This window comes from Cherax quadricarinatus, chromosome 34 (genome assembly GCF_038502225.1).
Source record: "Cherax quadricarinatus isolate ZL_2023a chromosome 34, ASM3850222v1, whole genome shotgun sequence".
Classification (NCBI taxonomy): Eukaryota; Metazoa; Arthropoda; class Malacostraca; order Decapoda; family Parastacidae; genus Cherax; species Cherax quadricarinatus.
Window position 1 is genome coordinate 17289551 of NC_091325.1, and position 17736 is coordinate 17307286.

A 17736-nucleotide genomic window follows, 5' to 3' on the forward strand; every position below is an offset into this window, starting at 1 on the left:
CCTGCGTCGCCATGCCCAGCCCTGTGAGAACAGGACAAGGTACGCATCATTATCCACTGGACCACAAATTCTCCAGTGGATAGAGTGATGCGTACTTTGTCCTGATCTCACAGAGCTGGACATAGCGACGCTGGATCGAGTCCTTGCTAGTCGCGATTCTGTTAATGATTCAGTGATTCAAAAACACTTGTTTCGTGATTTCAAACACACACACACACACACACACACACACACACACTTCATGATACATGCTCTTTGTATTTCAACCTTCACTCTGAGTTTCACTTTATAAGACTAAACCTTTTACTTAAAGGTTTTAATAAATTTTTGATGATTCCGATATAGGTCAACAAGTTCCTGAAACTGTTTTCTCCTGAAACAACAGACGTTACTATCAACAGACGTTACTAACAACAGACGTTGCTAACAACAATCATCTTTTTCAGTACTTTTCGCCAACAAAAGTAGTGTCTTACTGAACAAAAGGCTCAAGCTATTGTTGAACATTTTTTCCTTATTTAATATTCATAATAATATTAAAACCAAAAATATTTATAGCTCTATATAGTTATAGAAATAATTATAATTATCATAAAACTGATGAACGAATTAATGTGATTTTCACTTCAAGAAAAAACTAACGAAAGAGTATCATCACACAGTTAAGTGGACGTTTATATCAGTGTGAAGTCTGGATATTGCAAAAATTTCACCCCGGGTGGACAGTATCACTAAGATCCACAACAGGTGAAATTTTGCAATTTTTTCCAGACGAACAAAATACTCCTACGCCTCAGAACAAAACAATAGCTTCAGTTCTATTAGCATTAGGAAAATCAAACAAAAACTGCGGGTTCAAGTCTCAACAATTTGGAAACCCTGCTGAGGAAACGGGGGGAAAAAAGAGGATGAAGAAAAAGACTCTGGTAATGAAACCATCAATCATCTCCTCTCTACAACGGTAGGAATATATTGACAACATTATGAACATGAAGTATTCATTATTAAGCAGGCAGTAACAACACAGTGGATTGTGTACAACCCCTGACAGGCAGTGGTGACCACGTACAACCCCTGACAGACAGTGGTGACCACGTACAACCCCTGACAGACAGTGGTGACCACGTACAACTCCTGACAGACAGTGGTGACCACGTACAACTCCTGACAGACAGTGGTGACCACGTACAACCCCTGACAGACAGTGGTGACCACGTACAACTCCTGACAGACAGTGGTGACCACGTACAACCCCTGACAGACAGTGGTGACTACGTACAACTCCTGACAGACCTCCACTATCTAATAATGGAGCGGAATTACTGTTGTTTCCCATTTTATCGCTAACTTTTTTTAATTTATATTTGTAGCCTTATGACTTTTATTTTTATTACTTGCTATACAGCAGCCACGAAATATGTCCTCACATTATTAACCATAAGGGTTAAAACCAAGGCTAATCCAAGATAACTCAGCAGTGTGTTAATTAAGTCAGTTGTAGTGAATTACGTGGTTGGTGTAAGAAGACCAGCTCGTGATTATTATCAAAAGTAAGCGCTAAACCCATAAGGGTCATGCAGCACTGGATGGTCGAGTCTCGCCTTGCCTAGGCACTAAACCCGCGTCCTTTTTGCCTCTGGGTGGAACACTCTGTCACTGAAGCTAATAATTTAGTCGCAATAAGTAATGTGCTAAGTACCGCTGCTAGACCTCGTCTTCCACACACTTCAGAGAGCATTTTCTGGCAATTTTTAATATTTTAGTGGAAAAGTAATATTTTTCTCTGTCTCTGTCTTTCTGTATGTCTCTTCTCTCTCTCTCTCTCTCTCTCTCTCTCTCTCTCTCTCTCTCCCTCTCTCTCTCCCTCTAGTGGTCACTCTCGTACCTATGCTCCCTCTCATTAAATAACTTTTATTTCTCATTCATATACACCCTCCCAATACAAAGCCATTTTCTCGTATATTTATATATATATATATATATATATATATATATATATATATATATATATATATATATATATATATATATATATATATATATATATATATATACTTACATATTACTTTATGGTGCAAGCAAACCTACATGGAGAAATTAAAACACAGGGTTAGATGAGCAGTATATACATAGTCACACAAGTGAAGTCGTCTTCAGCAGACTAAGAGTACACGTATCAGCAATAAACCAACACTGGACGACTCAGACTACCAAGACCAGCACTGGTAAGGCAGCAGTTTCTGATTATGTGGCTTGCAATAATATCATTGGCTACCACATTTTCTCATGTGTCTTTTCAGTAGGGCCAGCACCATTGAATGGGTCATCTTATGATTGACCAGCGTCAAAGAAATACCCATAATCATACATATTAGACAGACTCCTGAATAGTGGCAAGTCTGGAACCAGCAACACAGCGATCATTGCAGCCATGGACCAACATTTCAAGAAATGTTGATTGCAAACTGTAAAGATTTCTTGTATTATATAGGTGGGTCAACTATTGTAGGATCTATTCAGTTTTGCTGTTGTCACTTACAGTCCACCACAGAAAACTCAGAAACATGAAAAAAAAGCAGCCATTATCAACATCATTAATAAGAAAGAGGAAGCATACACGATAAGAGCAAAGCTAATAATAATGAGTGATGTCAATCACTAACATACAAGACGGGGGAATTAGGACTCCACATGGATGTTCGGATACATACTGTTTCAATATATAACGCGAAATTACATAAATTAACATGTTAAAGAACCTATGAAAATACAGGAAGCAATGAACGAGAAAGGCTAGACCTTATTTTCACTTCCAGTGAAGCAGACAAAGAAATTAGAATATAAAATGACCCTCGTAGCTAGTGATCTCTGTGTTGACATTCATTTACCTCGAAGCGAAACTGAAGAAATGGAAAGATTGGAGAAATCAAAGAGGCTGACGTGGAAATAGTTGAATACAAAGATAGGAAGCATTTTCTGGCTCAAATACAGTTGAGATGAAAGGAAAGGATCCACACAGGGAAAAATAAAAATTTTCAACCAGGAGATCAAAACAAGTGACATACATGTTATTAACATCCTCTGGAGGAATAATTTAGACAGACAGAACTCGTGTTAGATTGTCACTGTAAGGAAGCAAAATCTAGGAACATGAAATCCATGAAGAAATTAATGGAAGAACACAACCCCGGAGAAAATGGAAAGGCTAGATTTAATTTATTTATGCAGAGGTCGTCGAACTTTTTTGGACATTACCCCAGAAGAAATTCGTGTACAGCGAAATTCCCGAAAAACACAAGAAGCATTGAACTTGAAAATAGTTTATTTGAATCCATTTGTATGAAGAATACAGTCATACATGCTGGAAAGTATGTATTATGCGCAATAAAACAATTTTAAAAATAAAAGACAAAATTAACAAAATAACAAAATCAAATGTAAACTGTATGAAATAAAAAAGACTAACAGAGAAATTTAATAAAAATCTCATTAGAGAATTTCATTGAAAAACATTTTCACTTCAGGTTTTGGAGAAATGTTTAATTTTTTATACAACGTCAAAATTAATGCTTTTTGATGTCAAAGCAGTTTGTATACTGCCTTCGGCGATCAACCGATTTCTATACTTTAGTTAATGAGAGTGCAAAATCCTTGTTCGCAAAGATAGGTAGTTGCAAACGGCAGCAGATTTTTTATCGCTACCTCATTGCAATTCTGAAGACCTTTGCAGAAACGATCCTTACAAATTAGATTTTTAATTTTATTAATCATAAATTATTTGTTTGAAAAAACATAACTTTCATAATTTGCCTCGCTTATTAAATAATAATTTTTTGTGCAATTTTACTTATATTTTTTTGAGCCTTCATTACCCCCGAGATTTTCATTTTTACCCTATTTGGGGGGTAATTTACCCCGGTCCCGCAACTTCTGGGCTAGAAGAGGTCACAAATCCTCGGAACCTGAGTAATAATTTGGGATGAGCAAAGAAGCCAAACCAGAGACATAACCAAAGCTGAAGCATCAAGTAATAACCTTGAAGGGAGATACACAAATAACCCGCACATAAAAGAGAAAAGCTTACGATGACGTTTCGGTCCGACTTGGACCATTTACAAAGTCACACTAACCAGAAGTGGAGCAGGACGGCTATATATAGGCAGGAAGAGGTAGGGGTGGTAGTAGTAGTAGTAGTAGTAGTAGTAGTAGTAGTAGTAGTAGTAGTAGTAGTAGTAGTAGTAGTAGTAGTAGTAGTAGTAGAAGAAGAAGAGGTAGTAGTAGTGGTAGTGGTAGTAGTAGAGAATAAGGAGGACGAGCCAGTCAAATACAAAGGAAGGGGAGCACTGCAAGGGAGCTAGGTGCCCACAGAGGGAGAGCAAGCGCACAGAGGTGGGTGAAAGGGGAAGTGGTGAAATAAATAAAGAAGGAACAGAAGCACGAGACAGAAGGGAGAAAGACAACCCAGAGGAGAAAAAGGAAAGAGGAAAGGGGAAGAGGGAGAAAAAGAAAAAGAAAAAGAAAAAATGAGGAGTCAGGTTAAGTCACGGGTGTTCTGAAGTTTGGAGCATTTTACAATGTAGTGGGAGAGGAAGGCATCTACAGAGACGAAGCCAGGGCTAAGATTCATACAAGGAAAGTTGTGTATTAGAGAGGATTCAACTAGACGGCGACTGTTCGAGTTGGAAGTAGGGAAGACAGTTTTAGCAGAAGACCAGTCAATAGGATGGCTATGATCACTGACGTGACAGAAAAGAGCATTGTTAGTGTCGGCAAGCCTAACACTACTTTTGTGCTCCCTAAGTCTGTCAGAAAGAGATCGACCAGTTTCTCCAAAGTATTGAAGAGGACAGGAGGAGCAAGAAATAGAGTAGACACCAGGAACATCTGTAGAGGGAGGAGAGGTATGAACGAGATTAGTGCGAAGAATGTTAGTCTGGCGGAAGGTAAGCTTGATGTCTAAGGGACGGAGAGAATTGTTGAGATTAGAAAGACCGGAAATGTAGGGAAGGCAGAGGATAGAAGAGTTCCCAGGAGTAGAGAGTTTGGGAGAGAAGAAATTGCGTTTAGCACGTGAGAGGGCAGAGTCTATGAAATGGGAAGGGTAGCCAAGACGGGAAAACGAATTATAAAGAGTGGAAATTTCTGCTGGAAGGAACTGAGGATCACAGATGCGGAGGGCACGGAGAAAGAGGGAGATAAGAACACTTTTCTTGACAGGGGAAGCATGATAGGAAAAGTATAGAATGTACATGCCACTGTGCATAGGTTTTCGGCAAACGGAAAAGGAAAAACCTGTATCTGAGCGGTGGACATGGACATCAAGGAAAGGAACCAAGGAATTAGATTCCCATTCAGCTTAAACTTAATGGAAGGGGCAAGATTATTAAGAGCTTCAAGAAAAGGTTGGAAGAGACTGGAGTTATGAGGCCACAGAGCAAAGATGTCATCCACATAGCGGAGCCAGAGTGAAGGTTGCACAACGAGGGTAGGAAGAACAGTCTCGAAGTATTCCATGTAAAGATTAGCAAGGACAGGAGAGAGAGGAGAGCCCATAGCGACACCGAAGGTTTGAGAATAATATTTCCCTTGGAAGGAAAAGGAATTAGAGTCCACACAGAGGCGGATAAGATCAAGAAAGACATCAGTAGGTACAGGGAGATGTAGAAACCCTTCATGGGCCTTCTCTCTAAGGAAATTAAGGACATCATCAAGAGGGACATTGGTGAAGAGGGACTCAACGTCAAGACAAAGCATCTTACAGGTTGGGAGAGAGCGAACCCGTTCAATGAAGTCTTGAAAGTGACGGAGGTGGGCAGGAGAAAAAGTACCAAGAAAGGGAGTGAAGGTTTTGGCCAACCAAGTAGCAAGAAACGTCGTCGTTAGCTTCTCTCTTTTATGTGCGGGTTATTTGCGTATCGTTCCAGTCACGGTATTGTGCTTTTTTTTGTTATTTATTGAAGGGAGAATGGGAAATATTCACAGCAAATGACCTGGACGTATACAACAATTTCAACAGATATCAGTGTTTACTAATAAGCAAGAACCAGTGCCAGCGACAGAAAATATCACAAATATACGCAACTATGAAGCGTTGGAAAGAAAAATGATGAAAGGTCTGAGAGGACCTTGAGTGACCCTAATTCATATTACTGTTATGAGTATTATTATAAAAGCGAGGCACTAAACCTGTGTTGATCATATAGTAACAAATAGAGCAAACAAGAAATATGAAAGTCGGAAATCCCTGAAATACTGACTAGTATACATACTGTGATATGCAAATTACCAAATATTTGAAGAGTGCTACATTCTTCACAAGACTCCAGCAAAAAATTCAGAAATAGAGTATCAAGCTTACTAAGCTCTTAGAACATACTTGTATGATAGATTAACAGAAGTCAAGTACGGAAGACTCCATATTCCTAAACTGAAAGAAGGTATTTGATTTCCTGCTACTTAGAAGGCTACTTAATAATTTGGATACATAAGCAGGGGAAATAAGTTAAGTTAATGATATGTATGAGGAAATAAAAGACCAATAGAAAACGAAGTATAAGGATTAATCTTCAGGATGGAAATATAACTAGTGGGGTTCCACACGGCTCAATATTAGGACCCATACTGTTCATGGTGTATATAAATGATCTGGTCACTTAAGTTTTCTCCAACATGTTCTTGTCTGGGACGATGCTACAATAACGATGATAAGAACTAAAGATGAAGAAAGAATGCAGTAAGAAAACCTGGAAAAACTTCAGGAATGGTCGTATTAATGACTGTTAGAATTTAGCAGTAACAAAGTGAGTGGTAAAAGTTTTTTTGGAAAGTGTTAATAATTCTCTGAGCGAGCTTATTACTAAGTTGATAATAAATTAAAGCGCAAATAATCAACTTACAATCTGAATTATTAACTTCATTCTTTTAAATATTAAGATATCGTAATTAAATATTATGGCATTCTATCGGAGGAAATTTATTCTTTCGTATAAAGAACAATAAATCTCAATTCCAACGTGCTTATAATGTGATGGAAATAAATGGTATAAAATACCGACACAATGGAAATATAAACACAAATGCAGTATAATGTGATCCTTTATTGACAACGTTTCACCCACACAGTGGGCTTTTTCAAGTCACACACGGATCTACCTGGGGTGAAACGTTGTCAATAAAGGATCACATTATACTGCATTTGTGTTTATATTTCCAGTGCTTATAATGTAAATAAATTCTAGGTGTATAAATTATTTTTTTATTTACTATCCTCAGTTCTAAGATACAATGTGAGATAATATTTATCAACTTCTCTACACACTTTACAACGACTTTTTTTGACGCAGATAAGTTCAACAAGCTAAGAGTAGTTATCCTTTCTCAACTCATTGTAAAGCCCAGCACTATCTAAGGAACATTCAAAAACTTTGGGGTGCTACCCACAACAATCGACTAACACCCAGGTACCTGCTTACTGTTAGGTGAACAGAGGCAGCAGGTATAAAGAAACGTAACTATCGTTTCCACCCGTTCCGAGAATCAAACCATGGACACTCAGTATGTCAGCCGAGTGCACTGTTAACCGAGCCATGGGGCACCTTTCCTCTCTTGGAGATTCTTCCGCTAACCTGCCAAACAGGGGTAAATTTACCCCTTGGGAGTAAAAATTACATGGGAAGGAGTAAATATTTGATGTACCTAATAATTGAATAATAATTCGATTTTTTTTTTACCTTGTTTTTTTCTGTTCCTTTATGATGGCGATAATTTTTTTTGTATGGAAGAGGGTAAATATAATAACAATAATTATTATTATTATAATAACAATAGAAAGATAGGAAATTTGTTCGAGTAGGCTGAGGAGAGTGCGGTACCCTGAGGGGGGTGTGAGTAGGCTGAGGAGAGTGCGGTACCCTGAGGGGAGTGTGAGTAGGCTGAGGAGAGTGCGGTACCCTGAGGGGGGTGTGAGTAGGCTGAGGAGAGTGTGGTACCCTGAGGGGTGTGTGAGTAGGCTGAGGAGAGTGCGGTACCCTGAGGGGAGTGTGAGTAGGCTGAGGAGAGTGCGGTACCCTGAGGGGAGTGTGAGTAGGCTGAGGAGAGTGCGGTACCCTGAGGGGGGTGTGAGTAGGCTGAGGAGAGTGTGGTACCCTGAGGGGTGTGTGAGTAGGCTGAGGAGAGTGTGGTACCCTGAGGGGGGTGTGAGTAGGCTGAGGAGAGTGCGGTACCCTGAGGGGGGTGTGAGTAGGCTGAGGAGAGTGCGGTACCCTGAGGGGGGTGTGAGTAGGCTGAGGAGAGTGTGGTACCCTGAGGGGTGTGTGAGTAGGCTGAGGAGAGTGTGGTACCCTGAGGGGTGTGTGAGTAGGCTGAGGAGAGTGTACCCTGAGGGGAGTGTGAGTAGGCTGAGGAGAGTGCGGTACCCTGAGGGGGGTGTGAGTAGGCTGAGGAGAGTGCGGTACCCTGAGGGGGGTGTGAGTAGGCTGAGGAGAGTGCGGTACCCTGAGGGGGGTGTGAGTAGGCTGAGGAGAGTGTGGTACCCTGAGGGGGGTGTGAGTAGGCTGAGGAGAGTGCGGTACCCTGAGGGGGGTGTGAGTAGGCTAAGGAGAGTGCGGTACCCTGAGGGGGGTGTGAGTAGGCTGAGGAGAGTGTGGTACCCTGAGGGGTGTGTGAGTAGGCTGAGGAGAGTGTGGTACCCTGAGGGATGTGTGAGTAGGCTGAGGAGAGTGTGGCACCCTGAGGGGGGTGTGAGTAGGCTGAGGAGAGTGCGGTACCCTGAGGGGGGTGTGAGTAGGCTGAGGAGAGTGTGGTACCCTGAGGGGTGTGTGAGTAGGCTGAGGAGAGTGTGGTACCCTGAGGGGTGTGTGAGTAGGCTGAGGAGAGTGTGGTACCCTGAGGGGGGTGTGAGTAGGCTGAGGAGAGTGCGGTACCCTGAGGGGGGTGTGAGTAGGCTGAGGAGAGTGCGGTACCCTGAGGGGGTGAGAGTAGGCTGAGGAGAGTGTGGCACCCTGAGGGGGGTGTGAGTAGTCTGAGGAGAGTGCGGTACCCTGAGGGGGGTGTGAGTAGGCTGAGGAGAGTGTGGTACCCTGAGGGGTGTGTGAGTAGGCTGAGGAGAGTGTGGTACCCTGAGGGGGGTGTGAGTAGGCTGAGGAGAGTGTGGTACCCTGAGGGGGGTGTGAGTAGGCTGAGGAGAGTGTGGTACCCTGCTGAGGAGAGTGCGGTACCCTGAGGGGGTGAGAGTAGGGGCACCCTGAGGGGGGTGTGAGTAGGCTGAGGAGAGTGTGGTACCCTGAGGGGAGTGTGAGTAGGCTGAGGAGAGTGTGGTACCCTGAGTAGGCTGGGGGTGTGTGAGTAGGCTGAGGAGGGGGGTCTGAGTGCGGTACCCTGAGGGGCGTGTGAGTAGGCTGAGGAGAGCGTGGTACCCTGAGTGGAGTGTGAGTAGGCTGAGGAGAGTGCGGTACTCTGAGGGGAGTGTGAGTAGGCTGAGGAGAGTGCGGTACGCTGAGGAGAGTGCGGTACCCGGAGGGGGTGTGAGTAGGCTAAGGAGAGTGCGGTACCCTGAGGGGGGTCTGAGTAGGCTGAGGAGAGTGTGGTACCCTGAGGGGGGTGTGAGTAGGCTGAGGAGAGTGCGGTACCCTGAGGGGGTGTGAGTAGGCTGAGGAGAGTGTGGTACCCTGAGGGGGGTCTGAGTAGGCTGAGGAGAGTGTGGTACCCTGAAAGGGGTGTGAGTAGGCTGAGGAGAGTGTGGTACCCTGAGGGGAGTGTGAGTAGGCTGAGGAGAGTGTGGTACCCTGAGGGGGGTGTGAGTAGGCTGAGGAGAGTGCGGTACCCTGAGGGGGGTGTGAGTAGGCTGAGGAGAGCGTGGTACCCTGAGGGGAGTGTGAGTAGGCTGAGGAGAGTGCGGTACTCTGAGGGGGTGTGAGTAGGCTGAGGAGAGTGCGGTACCCTGAGGGGGTGTGAGTAGGCTAAGGAGAGTGCGGTACCCTGAGGGGGGTCTGAGTAGGCTGAGGAGAGTGTGGTACCCTGAGGGGGGTGTGAGTAGGCTGAGGAGAGTGCGGTACCCTGAGGGGGTGTGAGTAGGCTGAGGAGAGTGTGGTACCCTGAGGGGGGTGTGAGTAGGCTGAGGAGAGTGCGGTACCCTGAGGGGGGTGTGAGTAGGCTGAGGAGATTGTGGTACCCTGAGGGGGGTGTGAGTAGGCTGATGAGAGTGTGGTACCCTGAGAGGGGTGTGAGTAGGCTGAGGAGAGTGTGGTACCCTGAGGGGGGTGTGAGTAGGCTGAGAAGAGTGCGGTACCCTGAGGGGGGTGTGAGTAGGCTGAGGAGAGTGCGGTACCCTGAGGGAGTGTGAGTAGGCTGAGGAGAGTGTGGTACCCTGAGGGGGTTGTGAGTAGGCTGAGGAGAGTGTGGTACCCTGAGGAGGGTGTGAGTAGGCTGAGGAGAGTGCGGTACCCTGAGGGGGTATGAGTAGGCTGAGGAGAGTGCGGTACCCTGAGGGGTGTGTGAGTAGGCTGAGGAGAGTGTGGTACCCTGAGTGGGGTGTGAGTAGGCTGAGGAGAGTGCGGTACCCTTACTGAGGGGGGTGTGAGAAGGCTGAGGAGAGTGCGGTACCCTGAGGAGGGTGTGAGTAGGCTGAGGAGAGTGTGGTGCCCTGAGGAGGGTGTGAGTAGGCTGAGGAGAGTGTGATACCCTGAGGGGGTGTGAGTAGGCTGAGGAGAGTGTGGTACCCTGAAGGGGGTGTGAGTAGGCTTAGGAGAGTGTAGTACATTGAGGAGGGTGTGAGTAGGCTGAGGAGAGTGCGGTACCCAGAGGGGCTGCGAGTAGGCTGAGAAGGATATGAGTAGGCTGAGTGAATAAACTAAGGAAGGTGTAAGTAGGCTGAGGGAGTGAATATGCTAAGGAGAGCATGAGTAGGCTGAGTAGGAGGGTGTGAGTAGGTTGAAGAGGAGGGTGTGAGTAGGTTGAGGAGGAGGGTGTGAGTAGGTTGAGAAGGAGGGTGTGAGTAGGTTGAGAAGGAGGGTGTGAGTGGTTGAGAAGGAGGGTGTGAGTAGGTTGAGAAGGAGGGCGTGAGTAGGTTGAGAAGGAGGGTGTGAGTAAATTGAGGAGGAGGGTGTGAGTAGGTTGAGAAGGAGGGTGCGAGTAGGTTGAGGAGGAGGGTGTGAGTAGGTTGAGGAGAAGGGTGTGAGTAGGTTGAGAAGGAGGGTGTGAGTAGGCTGAGGAGGGTGTGAGTAGGTTGAGAAGTAGTGTGTGAGTAGGTTGAGAAGGAGGGTGTGAGTAAGTTGAGAAGGAGGGTGTGAGTAGGTTGATGAGGAGGGTGTGAGTAGGTTGAGAAGGAGGGTGTGAGTAGGTTGAGAAGGAGGGTGTGAGTAGGTTGATAAGGAGGGTGTGAGTAGGTTGAGAAAGAGGGTGTGAGTAGGTTGAGAAGGAGGGTGTGAGTAGGTTGAGAAGGAGGGTGTGAGTAGGTTGAGAAGGAGGGTGTGAGTAGGTTGAGAAGGAGGGTGTGAGTAGGTTGAGGAGTGTGAGTAGGTTGATGAGGAGGGTGTGAGTAGGTTGAGAAGGAGGATGTGAGTAGGTTGAGAAGGAGGGTGTGAGTAGGTTGATGAGGATGGTGTGAGTAGGTTGAGAAGGAGGGTGTGAGTATGTTGAGAAGGAGTGTGTGAGTAGGTTGATGAGGAGGGTGTGAGTAGGTTGAGAAGGAGGGTGTGAGTAGGCTGAGAAGGAGGATGTGAGTAGGTTGAGAAGGAGGGTGTGAGTAGGTTGAGAAGGAGGGTGTGAGTAGGTTGAGAAGGAGGATGTGAGCAGGTTGAGAAGGAGGGTATGAGTAGGTTGAGAAGGAGGATGTGAGTAGGTTGAGGAGGAGGATGTGAGTAGGTTAAGAAGGAGGATGTGAGTAGGTTGAGAAGGAGGGTGTTAGTAGGTTCAGAAGGAGGGTGTGAGTAGGTTGAGAAGTAGAGTGTGAGTAGGTTGAGAAGGAGGGCGTGAGTAGGTTGAGGAGGAGGATGTGAGAAGGTTAAGAAGGAGGATGTGAGTAGGTTGAGAAGGAGAGTGTGAGTAGGTTGAGAAGTAGAGTGTGAGTAGGTTGAGAAGGAGGGTGTGAGTAGGTTGAGGAAGAGGATGTGAGTAGGTTAAGAAGGAGGATGTGAGTAGGTTGAGAAGGAGGATGTGAATAGGTTGAGAAGGAGGGTGTGAGTAGGTTGAGAAGGAGGGTGTGAGTAGGTTGAGAAGTAGAGTGTGAGTAGGTTGAGAAGGAGGGTGTGAGTAGGTTGAGGAGGGTGTGAGTAGGTTGAGAAGTAGAGTGTGAGTAGGTTGAGAAGGAGGGTGTGAGTAGGTTGAGGAGGGTGTGAGTAGGTTAAGAAGTAGAGTGTGAGTAGGTTGAGAAGGAGGGTGTGAGTAGGTTGAGAAGTAGAGTGTGAGTAGGTTGAGAAGGAGGATGTGAGTAGGTTGAGGAGGGTGTGAGTAGGTTAAGAAGTAGAGTGTGAGTAGGTTGAGAAGGAGGTTGTGAGTAGGTTGAGAAGTAGAGTGTGAGTAGGTTGAGAAGGAGGGTGTGAGTAGGTTGAGGAGGGTGTGAGTAGGTTAAGAAGTAGAGTGTGAGTAGGTTGAGAAGGGTGTGAGAAGGCTGAGAAGGCCATGAATAGGTGGATAAATAGGTTTTCGGTTATAAATACCAGTAAATGGTAAGAAACAAATACAAACATACAAGGAACTTACAAACATACAAGGAACTTACAAACATACAAGGAACGTACAATGGACGTACAAACTTACAGGGAATGTACAAGGACCTACAAACATTCAAGAAACGCATAACCCTGCTGTGAGTGTATAAATATACAGAGAACGTACAACCATACAAGGAATGTACAAACATACAAGCAACGTACAATTATACAAGCAACGTACAAACAAGCAAGGTACAAACATACAATGTACAAACATACAAGCAACGTACACACATACAAGCAACGTACAAATACAGAAGCAACGTACATACAAGCAAGGTACATACAAACAACGTACAAACATACGAGGAACATACATACAATGATCGCTACATAGGTTCGTCGGTCTGGTGACTAGCGAGGTTTAATACGAAAATAACCCAGCGTGTGCTAATTACTTGCTAGTAATGAAAGCTTAAATAAATTAAGGAGAATTACAATTTTATCTACGAATAATGTTACACGATGGATATTATCTGACTGAAAACTGCAGTTGTTAGATTAATTATTATTATTATTATTATTATTATTATTATTATTATTATTATTATTATTATTATTATTATTTTTATTTATTGTTATTAACTCTTAGAAGTTATACAACTCCTATTTTTTTCAAGGCCACCAGAAAGGAGATCAAGAGCCCTTCAACAACATCATGACATTCCCTTGAAGAGTAAAAGGGTGTGAAAACATGCACTTAATGTCAACAGCAGACTTTAATAGGTAACGTTTGTGACGTCGATTGTAAGGATGGGTTACGTTACTTTGATTCCAGTCATGGAAGATTTCTATATGCAACTCCTCGTAAAAGATGAATATTTATGTGTTTGGCACTTGAGGTAAGACAGTGCTTGGTAGCATTGAAGTCGCCTCGCCTCGTGCCAGGTGGAGGGCCGAGAGGCCTGCCACACTACCAGTGCCACTATTGATTACGGTAGGAAGTGTGATCTTGCTTCTTATTCTCTTGTGCTTGGATTCACAAGACTTATTACCATGCAACACTACCAACACTTCGCACTGTATTCTTGGTATATAGTCCTTGACACGTCAGTTGCAGCATCGACGTGTTGTTAAAAGAAAAGGAAATATAAACTAGGAAACTAGAAATATTGAATGTGATATGACTTGACAAAGTAGCATAGAGCGACAGTAGACCCTGGCAGCGAGAGTGCAGATGCTCCCTCTAACCCGCACTAACGAGACGAGCTGATTGATCAGTACCGGAATTCTACTTACATAATAAAAGATAACTTAACTCTAAATAATCACCATCAGTTAGGAACACCTACGACAGACTTTAAGAATTTCTCGAGTGAGCTTATTTGTGGTTCTCTTGAAAGAAGATAAATGGCAGTTTTTTTTTTCCCCTGGGATGACATACAATGATGATCTCGTCCGCACGTGACGACAGCATAATCAACGAGAATGTTATTGGAATTTAAAGATTGTAATTTATACACATTAAAATGTATTTGACCTGAATGTTTTACTTACCGTGCATAGAGTTACGATATTCTTCTGTATGCGCCTCTTCTCACTCTACGAGATACAGTAATCTTCTTAGAGGTGACAGTGACTCTCGTCGTGTTAGGTGTTACCATGAAATACTGTCAGGCGGCCGCACAGCACCTGTCACCGGCCACCCTCGATACCTTGATTACTTAGCACCCAGCACGACTCACGAATGCAGCTGTTATTAAGCAGTTTGTATTGTAAATAAGGCGATGTCCCCGAATATCAGAGTTCGTAAGCCTTACCAAGTGTGTGTTTTCTACCTGCTCTCAGGTAATTATGTCCCACGATACATTTGATCATGATACATATAATATAAACAAGAATGAGAACAGTATTGCTAATATTACCTTCAATTCTATAGTCTCTTATTATGTCCCGTATGGAACCGGAACTTTAATTCCCGCAAGTATTGTGAAAAGTTACTGGAGCGGGATTGCTGTTATCTTGTGCTCTATCTCCCGTCATCACAAAATAATGCATTAAAACATTATACAATCCAAATACAATAAGTGATGCAACAGACAGCCCACTGCATAATTAAAACAGTCTTACCCTCTCTTTGACAAATATTTTGAGCGTAACAGGTTTTTAGTCCAAAACTTTTCCATATAATCTTAATAAAAATTAATGGAATCTACGGTCCAATCTTTTAGCTTATGTTCCATTGTGGAAAACTAAGTGTGTTCTTCAATGTGCTTTGACCAAGATTCAACCTGGAGAGGTTATAGCATAGCTAATACGACTGGAGCTCCAGAGCAGGTTCTCCAGACGAACGTAAGACAGCGAGAGCGACGAATGTGTGTGTATGTCCTCACCGTAGTTAAGCAGGCGACTGACTGCATCAGCGCTCCGCCTACCACCGGTTCACACGCTCATACTAGGCCCGCCCATCCCTGTTGCCTTAGTTTGCTATTGCAACGTTCACTGTGCTTTTCACTCGGCTTCAGAAACGCGGAATATCTGCTCTAAACTAGAGCAACATCTTTCGTGTCTAGTATAGCTTAGAGATTAGCTGAGGATGACTACTGAAAGTCAAAAATGAAGCGGCAGCAAGGAAGGTTTTCACGAAACATGTGATTTACAATGTGTGCCCCGCCTCCTGCACCTCCTCCTGCTCACTTCTGATGCGCCTTCTGCTGCAGCTCCTCCTTCCTTCCTGATGTATTTGCCCCACCTGTGGGCAGCCTCTCCCCCTCTCCATTCTTTCCCTGTGGTGCCCCGCATCTCTTTCTCTGGCCTGTGTTTTTCCTGTTGTTAGTTAATTAGCAATAAATTCCTTGCCATTATGCCTGCTGCCGTAGCGGTAAGTCTCCGAGACAGCAGGTTCAGGCGCGGTACACGACAGTAATGGTGGCCGGGCTGCTGTTGTGGCTGATATACCTGATGCTAAGCTAAATTTGTGGGAGTTAGTGAGTGCCCCAAAAGGGGTAGAGGTAGTGACCTCTGACCCCAGCCCAGGAGAATCACCCTAAAGTCTGGCCACACACACAGCCACCTCCGAATTTGGCCACACGCAGACACCTCCGACCCTGGCCACACACACAGCCACCTCCGAACCTGGTCACACACACACACACACTCCCCTCCAAACCTGGCCACACGCTGACCCTGACCACACATAGGCATCTCCGACCCTCACCACACAGAGACACTTCTAACCCCGGCCACACAGTCACCCTCAACTCTGGCCTCACAGAGACACCACACATGCACACACATGCACACACACATGCACTCCAACCTTGGCCACACAGCCACCTCCGACCCTGGCCACATAGCCACCTCCGACCCTAGCGACATACAGCCACCTCCGACCCTGACCCCACACAGCCACCTCCGACTCTAGCTACACACAGCCACCTCCGACCCTGACCACACAGCCACCTCCGACCCTAGCCACACACAGCCACTTGCAACCCTAGCCACACAGCCTCCACCGACTCTGGCCACACAGCCTCCTCCTACCCAGGCCACACACAAGTACCTCCGACCCTGGCCACACACAAGCACCTCCGACCCTTGCCACACAGAGGTACCTCCGACCCTGGCCACACAGGGGTACTTCCGATCCTGGCCACACACAGTCACTTGCATCCCTGGCCACACAGCCTCCTCCGACCCTGGCTACACACAAGCACCTCCGGCCCTTCCCACACAGAGGCACCTCTGACCCTGGCCACACAGGAACACCTCCGACCCTAGCCACACAGAGGCACCTCCGGCCCTGGCCACACACACAAGCACCTACGACCCAGGCCACACACATATCCCCGACCCTGGCCTCACACAGGCACCTCCGACCCTGACGTCACACAGGCACCTCCCACCCTGGCCACACAGATGTACTTCCGACCCTGGCCACATACAGCCACCTCCGACCTTATTCTCATACAAACACCTCCGTCCTTGGCCACACATTGCCACTTCCGACCCTGGCCACACACAGGCACCTCCGACCCTGGCCACACAGAGCTACCTCCGACCCTGGCCACACAGAGCTACCTCCGTCCCTGGCCACACAGACATCAACACTACCAGCCTCGGCTACAAACTATAATCAACAATAGCTGTTCTTCCTAATTGTTCCCTAGGATGCTCAGTATTAATATTTATGCACTTTTCAAATTTCCTTAAAAAAAAATAAAGAAGTCATATATCAGCATTTACAAAAACATTAGAAAAGTTCCTTTATATTTTTTTTTTACATCATTCCGTGGCTTTTATCTTCGTCATAAAAAGAATTAAACGAATAAAAATAATCATAATATATGTACATTTAACTGAGTATTCTGCACAAGAAAAGGAGTTCTGAAGAATGCTGATTTCCCATTTGAAGTTGGATCTTTGTCTGAATTTGGCGAAGGATAAGTAACAAACTCTTGGTGAAGTGATTATGTCTATCTGATTTATTATCTAACATTTTATAGTCCAGCAATTACTATGAAAGGCCTTGTCATCAAGCTTAAAATTATTACGACCCCATGACACAGCAGTCAATACACTGTTCTCCAGCCTGGAATGTCGAAGAATCGAGTCTCTTAAGCAATACAGTTAATTCACACATTTGGCAAATGTGTGTAAAGGGATTTTTGAGGAACTGAAGCCGCGCCAGCCACTTCCATGCAGCCTTCATTCAGAATTCTTATTTTAATATTAAAATAACCTCCTAATTTTACACAATGAATACGAAGGATTTGTTAGGTAATGATACAACTTACAGGTCAACACCTGCGAATGCCACAAAACCAACAATACCTTTGCTCTTTGATCTGAGAGCAAAGACCTTAATATTACATTCATGAACAAAATCCTCCTCCAACAAATTGACCAAGGTCATAACCGGAGCTGAGCACATAGGAGTCCTGATCCACTGCCTGCAACAACGGACCTATGGCACTGTTCTTCCTCCAAACAGCTGGAAGTAAACGCTCTTCTTATAAATAGCTGGAAGCAAACGTTCTTCCTCTAACTAGCAGGAGGCAAACGTTCTTCTTCCAAATTACTGGAAGCA

At 44.9% G+C, this 17736-nt stretch overlaps 1 protein-coding gene across 5 annotated transcripts in view; it reads right to left on the bottom strand.

Moving 5' to 3' along the window:
- The window catches only part of LOC128693789 (lachesin-like), a 193936-nt gene extending 178890 nt beyond the window's left edge, over positions 1-15046 (bottom strand). For all 5 annotated transcript variants that reach the window (XR_011392766.1, XR_011392767.1, XM_070091200.1 and 2 more), the window contains exon 1: positions 14205-15046. The gene's annotated coding sequence lies outside the window, so the exon portion shown is untranslated. The remainder of the gene's footprint in view (positions 1-14204) is intronic.
- Between the last annotated feature and the right edge of the window lie 2690 nt (positions 15047-17736).